Here is a 16,247-nt window from a genome sequence, read left to right on the forward strand (position 1 = left end):
ATTGGAAAGGAATTCTGGTGTACAGTGGAAAGGGAACAAATAATAAATCCTTACTCTGCAAAATAAACAGGAAACCAATTATAAAAAATAGTAATATAGATATTTAAGGATTAAAAGCTCCAAATAGTAATCATTCTGTTAAATACAATAACTATGGGTATGAGATGCTAATGGTTGTGATGAAACAACTATTTTTAAGCTGATTGCCTTCCTTTTCATTTTCCGACCTTCATTTTACTTTTTGGAGTTTTTAATGCTTGTATTATTTCTATCCTTAACCGTTTCATTTTTCTCTTTTTTTAAAAAAAAAAGGTTCTGACCCCCTCCAACACAATATTGTCCAGTCAACAATACAGACAGACAAGTGACCTGTTTCCAGGACTGCTAATAACCGTAAACCATCTACTGAGAGATGCATGAAAGTTATCTGAAATTGCCAGCCAATTTTCCCTCTCTAAAGAAAGACTTCAATGTCGTGCATTTATATAGCACCTTTCACAAACTCAGGATGTCCCAAAGTGCTTTACAGTCAATGAAGTACTTTTGAAGTGTAATCACTGTTGCAATGTAGGGAAACACAGCAGCTAATATGCGAACAGCAAGATCCCACAAACAGTAATGAGAATCTGACCACATAATCTGCTTTTTAATAATGTTGATTGAGGGATAAGTGTTGGCCAGGACACCGGGGAGAACTCCCTTACTCTTCTTCAAATAGTGCCATGGGATCCATTGCATTCACCCGAGAGGTCAGGGGGGCCCCAATTTAACATTTCATCCGAAAGACAGCACATCCGACAGTGCAGCACTCCCTCAGTACTGCACAGGAGTGTCTGCCTGGATTTTGTGAAGAAGCATAAAATCTCTATGGAGAAGCACCTACTTCCTACCTTACGTTTCCCTAACATCAGCATAGAGATGTGGAATACATCTGCCATGGCTCAGTGGTAGCACTCCTAACTCCAAGTCAGAAGGTCAGTTTCAAGTCCAAACATTAGAGACTTGAACACATAATCTAGGCTAACACTTCAGTACAGTATGGAGAACCTGCTGCACTACCAGATGTGCCATCTTTCGAATGAGACGCAAAGCTGAGGCCCATCTGCCTGCTCAGGTGGATGCAAATGATTCCGTGGCACTATTCAAAGGAGAGCAGGGGAGTTACCCATAGCCCTGGCCAACAGCTATCCCTCAACCAACATCACTAAAAATAGATTATCAGGTCATAATCTGGCACAGGCACGATAGGCCAAATGGCCTCCTTCTGTGCTATAACATACTGTGATTATCACATTGCTGTTTGTGGGGCCTTGCGGTGCACAATTTCGCTACCACACTTGCATGCGTCACAACAGTGAGTACACTTCAAAAGTAATTCATTGACTGTGAATGAAAGATGCTATAAAAATGCAAGTGCTTATTTTCCTTCTATCAAATGGGGAACTGCAGACACAAATTTGTCTCTTATTGTTCCGAACTACCAAAGTCCTTTTTTAATTTCAGACATCTACTCTGCATGTCTTTCTCTCTAATTCATTACTTTCACTTTGGTGCTTAATTCTTTCAATGGACTCAAGGAAACAGAAAATTGATTATGAACAAAGAAAACGTAGTATACAGTTTAACTGCTGGCTACAAAATAGAAGTTCAATATACAAAGTTATCCATCCTACTAAAACCTCCACACAGACGGATGTAATTAGTGTGTTTTTGTTGAATATGCACTAATCAGGTTGATGGGTGTCAGTTCTGGGGAATTAAGCAATTTTCTGCTTTTGTGATTGCCAGTATTCAGCACTCTCAGGTCAACATGAGTCAGTTGTCTGAAGTTTTCAATAAAGGTCTTTCTGCCCCCAACAATTTGCATTAGCCTTAACCTCAAGAAAGTATTCCTAACTACCACAGCGTGACATTTCCTTTTTTTTACACCAATTGTTCTTCTGTGGACGAGTGCCAAATTTTAGTTGCCGTTATAGTGTGGGGCCTGGGCAATTGGGAACTGGATTAAGACTAGCCAATCTCATTGTACTTGACACTAACATGTGGCAGAGACAAGAGACTGATTTCATCAACACATGTAAAAGGACAGTGCACTAACCCACTATACCAAATATATTTTTTCTCTTCCCAAAATAGCCAGTTACAATCAGCCCTCCAAATACTTCGCAAAAATATTACTGCTTTTTCACAGCTCAAATTCATTTGGTTCTGGATCCCTCACACAATAGCTAGCCTTTCATATTGATGACTCTAAAGTAAGAGTCCAGCTGCAGGTTACCAGAAGCACACAGTTATAGTTTGTTCAGCCCACCAAGATTTACATTCCTGGAGTAGTAGGACTGTGGGGAAAGGCAACTATTTAGAGCCTTCCCACCATTGTTTACTGAGGGGATGCAATCAGGGAAAAAAAACCCTTGGGCAGAATGTAAAATTCAAATTGATGTAATGTACCTGTAATCAATAATCTGTAATGAGTGTAATGCAATGAGGCACCCTAGAGTGTCATGAACTGTACTTGATGTAACCTGCAAATTGTATAATCTGAATTGTGTACGTTTGGGATGTGATATGACAACTGTATGGTATGTATTGTTGCAAATTTTATGAATAAAGTATATTTTTGGAAAAAAAAGGAGTCTCAGCGCCACCGACCGCTGTCCCAGAGGAGGCTGCGGTGGGAACAAGACCGTCACCCACCTCCTTCTGGAATGTGCCTTTGCAAAGAAGGCCTGGAGAGAGATGCAGTGGTATCTGTCCAGGTTCGTCCCGAGCAGTTCCGTAACACAGGACTCTGTGCTCTGCGGGCTGTTCCCGGGAACACACACCGAGACGGACATCAACTGCTGCTGGAAGACCGTCAACTCGGTGAAAGACGCCCTTTGTCTGCCTGAAACTTGTTGGTCTTCCAGTGCAAGGAGCTGTCCTTGACCGAGTGTTGCAGACTGGCACATTCCAAGGTCCAGGACTACGTGCTCAGGGATGCACTGAAGCTGGGTGTGGCCGCCGCAAAAGCTCTGTGGGGAAAGGCAATCGTTTAGAGCCTTCCCGCCATTGTAGACTGAGGGGCTGCAATCAGGGAAAAGCCCCCTCGGGCAGAATGTAAAATTCAAATTGATGTAATGAGATGTAATGTACCTGTAATGAATCTGTAATCAATATTACATAAGAACATAAGAACATAAGAAATTGGAGCAGGAGTAGGCCAATCGGCCCCTCGAGCCTGCTCCGCCATTCAATAAGATCATGGCTGATCTGATCCCAACCACAAATCTAAAGAACACAAGAAGTCGGAGCAGGACCCGGCCACATAGCCCCTGGGCCCTCTCCGCCACCCACAGGGCATTGACCGATCCAAACTCAGCTTCATGTCCAATTTCCTGCCCGCTCCCCATAACCCCTAATTCCCTTTACTTCTAGGAAACTGTCTATTTCTGTTTTAAATTTATCTAATGATGTAGCTTCCACAGCTTCCTGGGGCAGCAAATTCCACAGACCTACCACCCTCTGAGTGAAGAAGTTTCTCCTCATCTCAGTTTTGAAAGAGCAGCCCCTTATTCTAAGATTATGCCCCCTAGTTCTAGTTTCACCCATCTTTGGGAACATCCTTACTGCATCCACCCGATCAAGACCCTTCACAATCTTATATGTTTCAATAAGATCGCCTCTCATTCTTCTGAACTCCAATGAGTAGAGTCCCAATCTACTCAACCTCTCCTCATATGTCCGCCCCCTCATCCCCGGGATTAACCGAGTGAACCTTCTTTGTACTGCCTCGAGAGCAAGTATGTCTTTTCTTAAGTATGGAGACCAAAACTGTATGCAGTATTCCAGGTGCGGTCTCACCAATACCTTATATAACTGCAGCAATACCTCCTTGTTTTTATATTCTATCCCCCTAGCAATAAAAGCCAACATTCCGTTGGCTTTCTTGATCACCTGCTGCACCTGCATACCAACTTTTTGATTTTCTTGCACTAGGACCCCCAGATCCCTTTGTACTGCAGTACTTTCCAGTCTCTCGCCATTAAGAAAATAACTTGCTCTCTGATTTTTCCTGCCAAAGTGCATAACCTCACATTTTCCAATATTATATTGCATCTGCCAAATCTCCGCCCACTCACCCAGCCTGTCTATATCCCCTTGCAGGTTTTTTATGTCCTCCTCACTCTCTACTTTCCCTCCCATCTTTGTATCATCTGCAAATTTTGATATGTTGCACTCGGTCCCCTCCTCCAAATCGTTAATATAGATTGTAAAGAGTTGGGGACCCAGCACCGACCCCTGTGGAACACCACTGGTTACTGGTTGCCAGTCCGAAAATGAACCATTTATCCCAACTCTCTGCTTCCTGTTCGATAACCAATCCTCCACCCATGCCAGAATATTACCCCCAATCCCGTGATTTTTTATCTTAAGTAATAATCTTTTATGTGGCACCTTGTCGAATGCCTTATGGAAGTCTAAATACACTATGTCCACTGGTTCCCCTTTATCCACCCTATACGTTATATCCTCGAAGAACTCAAGCAAATTTGTCAGACATGACTTCCCCTTCATAAAGCCATGCTGACTTTGTCCTATTAAATTATGCTTATCTAAATGTTCCGTTACTGTCTCCTTAATAATAGACTCCAAAATTTTACCCACCACAGATGTTAAGCTAACTGGCCTATAATTTCCAGCCTTCTGCCTACTACCCTTTTTAAATAATGGTGTTACATTAGCAGTTTTCCAATCTGCCGGGACCTCTCCTGAGTCCAGGGAATTTTGGAAAACTATCACCAAAGCATCCACAATCCCTACTGCCACTTCCCTCAAGACCCTAGGATGGAAGCCATCAGGTCCAGGGGATTTATCCGCCTTGAGTCCCATTATTTTACTGAGTACCATCTCCTGAGTGATTTTAATCGTATTTAGCTCCTCCCCCCCGAGAGTCCCCTGTTTGTCCAGTGTTGGGATATTCTTAGTGTCCTCTACTGTAAAGACTGAAACAAAATATTTGTTCAGCATTTTTGCCATCTCCATGTTTCCCACCATTAATTTCCCGGTCTCATCCTCTAAGGGACCTATGTTTGCCTTAGCCACCCTTTTTCTTTTTATATAACTATAGAAACTCTTGCTATCTGTTTTTATATTTTTTGCTAATTTCTTTTCATAATCTATCTTCCCTTTCTTAATCAATCCTTTAGTTACTTTTTGCTGTCTTTTGAAGAATTCCCAATCTTCTATCCTCCCACTAAGTTTGGCTACCTTATATGTCCTTGTTTTTAGTCGGATACTATCCTTGATTTCTTTACTTAGCCACGGATGGCTGTCATTTCTTTTACACCCTTTTTTCCTCAGTGGAATATATTTATTTTGAAAGTTGTAAAATAACTCCCTAAATGAACACCACTGCTCATGTACCGTCTTACCCTTTAATCTATTTTCCCAGTCCACTTTAATCAATTCCGCTCTCATACCATCATAGTCTCCTTTATTCAAGCTCAGTACGCTTGTTTGAGAATCAACCTTCTCACCCTCTAATTGGATATGGAATTCAACCATGTTGTGGTCGCTCGTTCCAAGGGGATCCTTAACTAGGACATTATTAATTAATCCTGACTCATTACACAGGACCAGGTCCAAGGTTGCCTGCCCCCTTGTAGGATCAGTTACATACTGCTCAAGAAATCCATCCCTGATGCACTCAATGAACTCGTCCTCAAGGCTGCTCTGCCCAATTTGATTTGTCCAGTTAATATGATAATTAAAATCCCCCATAATTATGGCTGTTCCCTTATTACATGCCCCGACTATCTCCTGATTAATACTTCTTCCAGCAGAGTTGCAACTATTAGGAGGCCTATATACTACGCCCACTAATGTTTTTTTTCCCTTATTATTCCTTATCTCCACCCAAACTGTTTCATTATCTTGATGCTTTGTCCCAATATCATTTCTCTGTGTTACAGTGATTCCTTCCTTTATTAACATAGCCACCCCACCTCCCCTTCCTTCCTGCCTGTCCTTCCTAATTGTTAAATACCCTGGCATATTTAATTCCCAGTCGTTGTCACCCTGCAGCCATGTTTCTGTAATGGCCACAAGATCATACCCATACGTAGTTATTTGTGCCGTTAACTCGTCCATTTTATTACGAATGCTACGTGCATTCAGATAAAGAACTTTCAAATCTGTTTTGTGACGCTTAGTTCCTGCTTTTTCCTTTTTTAACACTTTACCTATTACTCCATACCTTCTGTCCCTTCCTGTTACGCTTTCCTCTCTCTCCCTGCTCAGGTTCCCAACCCCCTGCCACTTTAGTTTAAACCCTCCCCAACAGCACTAGCAAACACTCCTCCTAGGACAGCGGTCCCGGCCCTGCCCAGGTGCAGACCATCCGGTTTGTACTGGTCCCACCTCCCCCAGAACCGTTTCCAGTGTCCCAGGAATTTGAATCCCTCCCCCTTGCACCATTCCTCTAGCCACGTATTCATTTGAAATATCCTCCTATTTCTACTCTGACTAGCACGTGGCACTGGCAGCAATCCTGAGATTACTACCTTTGAGGTCCTATTTTTTAATTTACCTCCTAACTCCCTATATTCTGCTTTTAGGACCTCATCCCCTTTTTTACCTATATCGTTGGTGCCTATGTGCACCACGACAGCTGGCTGTTCGCCCTCCCCCTCCAAAATGTTCTGTAGCCGCTCCGAGACATCCTTGATCCTTGCACCAGGGAGGCAACACACCATCCTGGAGTCTCGGTTGCGGCCGCAGAAACGCCTGTCTATTCCCCTTACAATTGAGTCCCCTATCACTATAGCTCTGCCACTCTTTTTCCTCCCAGCCTGTGCAGCAGAGCTACCCGTGGTGCCAGGAAGTTGGCTGCTGCTGCCTTCCCCTGATAAGTCATCCCCCCCAACAGCATCCAAAGTGGCATATCTGTTTGAGAGGGGGATGGCCACAGGGGACCCCTGCACTACCTGCCTGCATCTCTTACTCTTCCTGGTGGTCACCCATTCACTTCCTGCCTGTATACCCTTTACCTGCGGTGTGACCAACTCGCTAAACGTGCTATCCACGAGTTTCTCTGCATCGCGGATTCTGTATTGAGTGTAATGCAATGAGGCACCCTGGAGTGTCATGAACTGTAATTATGTACAATATGTTCATTGAACTGTACTTGATGTAACCTGCAATTTGTATAATCTGCATTGTGTACGTTTGGAATGTGATATGAGATCTGTATTGTATGTATTGTTGCAAATTTTATGAATAAAGTATATATATTTTTTTAAAGTGTTACACCAGTTGGACATGAACTGTTTTAAATTAAATATTTTTGAATAGTATATTGCTGGTAGAATCCAATACCAGCAATTTTACATTATGGAACTAATCTCTAAATAAGAAATGCAACTTTAAAAAAAATCTAGTATTACAAAATTGCACTGACTAGTCTAGAATTTTGGAACTTCAGGTGCAGGATCTGCAATCAGTCTCATCACTATTATCTTGCATTTCCTCAAATGATTATATGCAAAATTCTGTACCAACTTGTTTATACTGAGACCAGAACACTTAAATCTACTGGCCAAGATTCTCCACTTCTGCATTTACCAGCTGTGATGTTCTGTCCATTCAAATCACGGGCTGGGGAGCACAGAAGAGAAAACCCCACCATTATTTCAAATTCAGTTAAGGAGCACTACTTCTGAGTTTTCTCAGAAGGGCACCTAAGTGACAAAATGCAAACTTTCATGCATGTTGACAAAGGAAGACTAATATGGAAATGGACACTGCCAGTTTACACTATTCTGGCTCTGAATCAGTCCAGCTAAGAAACCTACTCCTGAAGCGACTCCTGTCCAAAGCATTGAAATTATACCATATCGACACTGTGAACTGGAGGCCATCTTTAGCAGGTCCACTCCAGTTCCAACTGGCAGTATGAAAAGCAGAGAAATCGGTGCAAGACCACTTCTCAGATTTCATGTTTAGGGTTGTCATTCTGTAATATTGAGGTACAATTCCAGAATAATTGAAATTACTTTAGGAAATTCAAGAATACCACAACTTTCATTTCTGGCTTGTGTGTGTGTTTTTTAAAATAAATATTCAAAAAGCTTTACTGAATCATAATAAAAAGCAAATCAAACGAAGAATGACAATTAAGAACACCTTGGTTACCTGATGCAGCCACAATACATTAGTAATTGAAGATAAACACATCAGAACTGCAATTTACCAGCCCTCTTAGTTCTTTCAGGAATATTTACCATACATAACATTGCCACCCAATCATGGCCTCGGGCCTTGCAGGGAGTGGTATTAATTTACTTCTACTGCTTACTCAATCACACTAGGTTGAATGGGGAAAGACCATTTCCTCTGGTTGGGGAGTCAGTGATCAAGAGTCAGCAATTTAAAATTGTCACCAAGGCTGAGGAGTTTGGAGCGATGTCTTTACAGAGAGTCATTAGAGCACGGAATGCTGTACCACAGGAGTGACCATTGCATCTATTAACGGATGAGTATATGAACATTTGAAACAGAGGAACATATAGGGCTACGAGGAGGGCCGGGGTAATGGGTCTGTTCTTGGATTGCACCAAAGACACGATGGGTTGAATGGCCTCCTTCTGTGCTGGAAACTTCTTTGGTTTTAATAGCTTAAAAATCTTTTCCATGATTTACTCTGCTTTTTCTTCTGTTCCCACCCCCCGGAGAAAATTGATGAATCAGATGGGAGGTTTGAAACTCTGCTCAAGCAGCATACCAAAGACGTACACTGTTGGACTCAGCCTGAATGAGCAGCCGGGAAAGGAGATGGAAAGGAAGCTCAGTTGCAAGGTTCGGGCAAAAATTGAATAGGTTTCAGTTTTGGCAATGACGAGGTAAAGGACGTTCTGGAATGTCTGTGACTTGATGTCAGACAGCATAGCAACAGTCATTGAGCAGATATTTAACTGAGGAATGTTAGAGTAACATTCCTCAGTTAAATATCTGCACCAAATTTTGCACAATGTGTTAACATGAGCAAACCTCAACTATTCATCTGTAATGGTTTACAAGCTGGTTGAACTGAAGAATAATAATAACATTTATATTTTTATCATGACCACGTACAATGGAATGCAGAAAATGATCTACATGACCAGGTCAAATGCATGCTGGCCAGCTGACAAGTCAAAGGATCATTTAAATTTATCAACTGCCACAGAAACTACAAATGTACATTTTGTACTGAAAGAATGCCATACAATTTGGAGTTCTTTGAAAAGATATTAAATATAAAATGAATCAGCCTCCAGAACAAGTTATCCTTCAATATAAAGGATATACACTTTAGATAAAGGTATTCTATAGAACACTAAGTTTAAGCCATAAGTCATATCTTTGTTGTGCACAACAATACAAATATTGTTATTGTCCAGTCATCCAGTACTATAGACTTTTTAAGAGGAAAACTACACAATTCTTCCCAGAACCCCATTGCTTTGATATCATAAATGAAGAACACTGCCCATAGCCATCCTACCATGCACAATATGTTTGTTCTCAGGCTACCGAACAAATTGTGGTAACAAGTGTGACAAAAGTACAAGCACAGATATCTCCTTTATAGCATTACAATTATGTTACAGCGCAGGAAAATATACCTCCCTTTAAAAATTCTGATATCATCCATGGGTTTGTTTTTTGAACTAAATTGGCATTCCAAGTGTTCTTCCACCTCATTTTAAAATGTTCCCTCCTTGTGCAACTCCCACAGAACCATGAAACATTCAAAAAAAAGAAGATAGCACTCTTATTAGCTGCTGAGGCTCAAAGCATAGGCTCCAGTGGCTCATCTCATCTCCCGATCCGGGAAGCACCTGACCTCTTCCTCCCAGAGGCAGCAGAAATTGGAAATTCACCATGTAAGGAATTGAGGGAGAAAAGCAGTCTAATTTTCTGTGTTATAGTCCAGCAATTTTATTTTAAATTCACAAGCTTGTGAATTTAAAATAAAATTGCTGGACTATAACTTGGTGTTGTAAAATTGTTTACAATTGTCCACCCCAGTCCATCACCGGCATCTCCACATCATAATTTTCTGTGGCACAACATGCTGGCCACTGGAAAACAATAGTAATAATCTGTGCAAGGTGCATAGTTCTAGACATACGTTCCAAATGCTTATGGAAGTTTTCTTCTCAACTTATTGTGGCAATTTTGTGCAGTTCATGTCAAAGTAGAACACAGATAACAAATTAAAGGGAATGACAATCACCCATGATCAAAAATTATGATCCGCACAAGAATGAGAACTTTTGAGATGCTCCCCACTCCCCAAGTAAAATCATAAGTTAGGGGGTTGGCAATCAATTTCGATGTGTCTCAACACAATACTAGATTTGCAGGGGGGCAGGAGAAACGAGGGGTCATTATGCCAAGCACAAAACGGAGCCTAAACATTACAGAATGAAAATCAACAGAATATTACACACTATAAATATTAAAGACAATAGCGTGTATTTATAGATCACCTTTAATGTAGAAAAATATCCCAAAGCACGTCATGGAGGCATAACCAAGAAGGGAATTCCACAGCATGTGATCTAGGTAGCTGCCAATTGTTTGGCGAAGGGGGTGGGGGAATAAACAATGAGGCAAGAGTCAAGAGAGAAAACGGGGAGGGGGTGGTAGGGCTGGAAGATGTTAGAGATAGGGAGGAGCAATGGCATGAAGGAATTTATAAGGATGAGAATCATAAAATGGAGGCATTGGGAGACCAGGAGATAATGTAAGTCAGCAATGACAGAGGTGATAGGTGAGCAGGACTCGTGCAGGATAGGATACGGGCAGAGTTTTGGATGAGCCGAAGTTTATGGAGGGTGGAGAATGGGAGACCAGCCAGGATAGCACTGAAATAGTCAACACCGAAGGTGACAAAGGCATGGATGAGAGTTTCAGCGGCAGATGGACTAAGGCAGGAATGGACACGAGCAATGTTAAGGTGTAAACAATTTTACAACACCAAGTTATAGTCCAGCAATTTTATTTTAAATTCACAAGCTTTCGGAGGCTTCCTCCTTCGTCAGGTGAACGATGTGAAAATGTTAAGGTGGAGGAAGTTTGCTGTCTTTGTGATAGAGAGGATATGAGGTCAGAAGCTCAGCTCAGGATTAAATAGGCCGACAAGGGTACCAACAATGGTACCAACAATTGGGTTCAGCCCGAGAGGGGTGGACTTTGTACAAAGATATGGAATTTGTGGTGGAAGCTGAAAAGGATGGCTTCAGTCTTCCTAATCGCCTGCCTTATATAGAGGTTTCAACTATCCTCCCCATCCCATCCCCAAAAGAAGGAGGAGCCATTGTCATACAGAACAGAACGGACTATTGCAAAGAAGCATACCGACAACTGGACAACCAGGAACACTACAGACGGTTACCCGCAGGTCCGACCAAAGAACACACCCACCAGCTCAACAAACTGATCAAGACCTTCGATCCAGACCTTCAAAGCATCCTACGCACTCTCATCCCACGTACTCCCCGCGTGGGAGACTTCTACTGCCTCCCAAAGATACACAAAGCCAACACACCCGGACGTCCTATCGTATCAGGCAACGGAACCCTGTGTGAGAACCTCTCTGGATACGTCGAGGGCATCCTGAAACCCATTGTACAGGGAACCCCCAGCTTCTGTCGCGACACTACAGACTTCCTACAAAAACTCAGCACCCACGGACCAGTTGAACCAGGAACACTTCTCACCACGATGGACGTCTCGGCACTATACACCAGTATCCCCCACGATGACGGCATCGCTGCAACAGCCTCAGTACTCAACACCAACAACAGCTAATCTCCAGACGCCATCCTACAACTCATCCGCTTCATCCTGGATCACAATGTCTTCACCTTCAATAACCAGTTCTTTACCCAAACACACGGAACAGCCATGGGGACCAAATTCGCACCCCAATACGCCAACATTTTCATGCACAAGTTCGAGCACGACTTCTTCACTGCACAGGACCTCCAACCAACGCTATACACCAGATACATCGACGACATTTTCTTCCTATGGACCCACGGCGAAGAATCACTGAAGAGACTACACGATAACATCAACAAGTTCCATCCCACCATCAAACTCACCATGGACTACTCCTCAGAATCGGTTTCTTTCTTGGACACACAAATCTCCATCAAAGACGGGCACCTCAGCACCTCACTCTACCGCAAGCCCACGGACAACCTCACGATGCTCCACTTTTCCAGCTTCCACCCCAACCACGTCAAAGAGGCCATCCCCTATGGACAGGCCCTACGAATACACAGGATCTGCTCAGACGAGGAGGAACGCGATGGACACCTACAGACGCTGAAAGACGCCCTCGTAAAAACGGGATCTGACGCTCGACTTGTCGATCGACAGTTCCGACGGGCCACAGCGAAGAATCGCATAGACCTCCTCAGAAGACAAACACGGGACGCAACCAACAGAGTACCCTTCGTCGTCCAGTACTTCCCTGGAGCGGAGAAACTACACCATGTTCTCCGCAGCCTTCAACATGTCATCGATGACGACGAACACCTCGCTAAGGCCATCCCCACGCCTCCACTGCTCGCTTTTAAACAGCCACCCAACCTCAAACAGACCATCGTTCGCAGCAAGTTACCCAGTTTTCAGGAGAACAGCGTCCACGACACCACACAACCCTGCCACGGCAACCTCTGCAAGACATGCCAGATCATCGACACGGATACCACCATCACACGAGAGGACACCACCCACCAGGTACATGGTTCATACTCCTGTGACTCGGCCAACGTTGTTTACCTCATACGTTGCAGGAAAGGATGCCCCGGAGCATGGTACATTGGCGAGACCATGCAGACGCTGCGACAACGGATGAACGGACACCGCGCAACAATCGCCAAACAGGAGGGTGCCCTCCCAGTCGGGGAACACTTTAGCAGTCAAGGACATTCAGCCACCGATCTTCGGGTAAGCGTTCTCCAAGGCGGCCTTCGAGACACACGACAACGCAAAATCGTCGAGCAGAAGTTGATAGCCAAGTTCCGCACCCATGAGGACGGCCTCAACCGGGATCTTGGGTTCATGTCACGCTACACGTAACCCCACCAGCAAAAAGGGGGAAAAAATTTATATGTTTTTTAAAATTCTCTCTCTCTCTCTCTCTCTGCCATTTTGAGTTTCTTTCTGCCTACCTGTGTAAAAGACACAATGTATATCGAGTGTACTGGGACGTGCTGTTCTCCGTGACTGGCCTGTTTGAATAACAACGACACCTTTTGATTGGTGTGATGCTGTCCCAACATCGTATAAGATATGCGATTTGAGAACCTTTTCATTCAATCATCTGACGAAGGAGATAATCTCCGAAAGCTTGTGATTTTAAAATAAATTTGTTGGACTATAACCTGGTGTTGTAAGATTCCTTACAAAAGACTTAAAGGCATGCTACAAAAATTGTTCCTCAAACCTCTGCTGTATTTAAATTTATTTTAAGTATTTTGGGTCAGTCATCACAGAGCTGTCTGGATATGCAACTAATAAAATACTAACACCAAAAACATGGCAATAACTGTTTGAACCCCTTTTTGTGTTGCATGATTTAGTTTTTGATGAAGTTGGTTGGAATTGTGCAAGATTTTTCTTTGTGCTACAGTGAAGAAATCCATCAGGAACTTTAAAAAAAACAGGTTATAAGTTCCGCTGTACAACGTACTTCTAACGTACTTACTCAGCAACCTCTGCATTTTAAATATACTTAATACACTAAGAGATAGCTGTGCAAATCAATGTTTGTAAGGAGACATTAAAAACCAGCATTTAAAATACACATGCCTCTGCATCAGCTACATCGGGATTAGGCAAGCCCTAAAGTACTTGTAAATTCAGATTTCCTCCAAAGCATCAATTAGGCCAAACTGCAATAACCCACATATGCTAAATTTATACAGAACTGCTTCATAAGAGGAGCAAATTTACAGGGAAATTACAGAGAGGTGTAGTAGCTATAGAGTAGTGATAACTGGAGATTTCAACTATCCTAATATAGACTGGGATAACAATAACAATAAGGGGCAAAGAGGGAGAGGAATTTTTGAAATGTGTGCAGGATAACTTTCTTAACCAGTATGTTTTTCGGCCCAACGAGGAAGGAGGCATTGCTGGACTTGGTTCTAATGAATGAGGCGGGCCAAGTGGAGCAAGTGTCAGTGGGGGAGCATTTAGGGAGCAGCGATCATAGTATCATAAGGTTTAGAACAGCTATGGAAAAGGACACGGACCATCTAAAGTAAAAATACTCAATTGAAGGAGGACCAATTTCAATGGGATGAGAACAGATCTGGCCTGGGTAAATTGGAATCAAAGATTGGCAGGCAAAACTGTAATTGAACAATGAGCGGCCTTTAAAGAGGAGATGGTTCGGGTACAGTCTAGGCACATTCCCACGAGGCAGAAAGGTAGGGCAACTAAAGCCAGAGCGCCCTTGATGACAAAAGAGATAACGAGTAAGATGAAACAGAAAAAAGGACATATGACAGATGTCAGGAGGATAACACAAGTGAGAACCAGGCAGAATATAGAAAATTCAGAGGGAAGTGAAAAACGAAATAAGAGGGGCAAAGAGAGAGTATGAGAATAGACTGGCAGCCAACATAAAAGGGAATCCAAGTCTTGTACAGGCATGTAAACGGGTAATAAAAGGAGGGGTGCGGCTGATTGGGGAGCATAAAGGAGATCTACTCATGGAGACAGAGGGGATGGCCGAGGTACTAAATGAGTACTTTACCAAGGAAGAAGATGCTGCCAGAGTCTCAGTAAAGGAAGAGATAGTTGAGATACTGGATGGGCTAAAAATTGATAAAGAAGAGGTACTTGAAAGGCTAGCTGTACTTAAAGTAGATAAGTCACCCGGTCCAGATGGGATGCATCCTAGGTTGCTGAGGGAAGTAAGGGTGGAAATTGCGGCAGTACTGGCCACAATCTTCCAAACATCCATATATAGGGGAGTGGTGCCAGAGGACTGGAGAATTGCAAATGTTACACCCTTGTTCAAAAAAGGGTGTAAGGATAAACCCAGCAACTATAGGCCAGTCAGTTTAACCTCAGTGGTGGGGAAACTTTTAGAAACATTAACCCAGGACAGAATTAATAGTCACTTCGGCGAGTTGATTAGGAAAAGCCAGCACAGATTTGTTAAAGCCAAATCGCATTTAACTAACCTGATAAGAGTTTTTTTGATGAGGTAACAGAGAGGGTAGATGAGGGCAATGCAGTTGATGTGGTGTATATGAACTTTCAAAAGGCGTTTGATAAAGTGCCGCATTGGTAGGCTTATCATCAAGATTGCGGTCCATGGAATAAAAGGGCCAGTAGTAACATGGATACAAAATTGCCTAAGGGACAGGAAACAGAGTACCGGTGAATGGTTGTTTTTCGGACATGGAGGGAGGTGTACAGTGGTGTTCCCCAGGGATTGGTACTAGGACCATTGCTTTTCTTGATATATATTAATGACTTGGACTTGGGTGTACAGGGCACAATTTCAAAATTTGCAGAAGACAAAACTTGGAAGTGTAGTAAACAGTGAGGAGGATAGTGATAGACTTCAAGAGCATCTAGACAGGCTGGTGGCAGATGAAATTTAACACAGAAAAATGTGAAGTGATACATTTCGGTAGGAAGAATGAGGAGAGGCAATATAAACTAGAGGGCACACTCTAAAAGAGGGACAGGAACAGAAAGATCTGGGAGTATGTGTGCACAAATCGTTGAAGGTGGCAGGGCAGGTTGAGAAAGCGGTTAAAAAAGCATGCAGGATCCTGGGATTTATAAATAGAGGCGTGGAGTACAAAAGTATGGCAGTCACGATGAACCTAAAGAAAACACTGGTTCGACCACAACTGGAGTATTGTGTCCAGTTCTGAGCACCACACTTTAGGAAGGATGTGAAGGCCTTAGAGAGGGTGCAGATGAGATTTACTAGAATGATTTCAGGAATGAGGGACTTTAGTTACTTGGATAGACTGGAGAAGCTGAGGTTGTTCTCCTTGGAACAGAGACGGTTGCGAGGAGATTTGATAGAGGTATTGAAAATCATGAAGGATCTAGACAGAGTAGATAGAGAGAAACTGTTCCCATTGGCAGAAGGGTCAAGAACCAGAGGACATAGATTGGCAAAAGAACCAAAAGCTGACATGAGGAAAAACTTTTTTACCCAGCGAGTGGTT

General features: G+C 42.9%; 1 protein-coding gene across 3 annotated transcripts in view; it reads right to left on the minus strand.

Annotated features, from left to right (window-relative positions):
* egln1a (egl-9 family hypoxia-inducible factor 1a) overlaps window positions 1-16,247 on the minus strand; it is a 116,141-nt gene that overhangs the window by 98,301 nt on the left and 1,593 nt on the right. The window lies entirely within an intron of this gene.

Source organism: Heptranchias perlo, chromosome 5 (genome assembly GCF_035084215.1).
Source record: "Heptranchias perlo isolate sHepPer1 chromosome 5, sHepPer1.hap1, whole genome shotgun sequence".
Lineage (NCBI taxonomy): Eukaryota > Metazoa > Chordata > Chondrichthyes > Hexanchiformes > Hexanchidae > Heptranchias > Heptranchias perlo.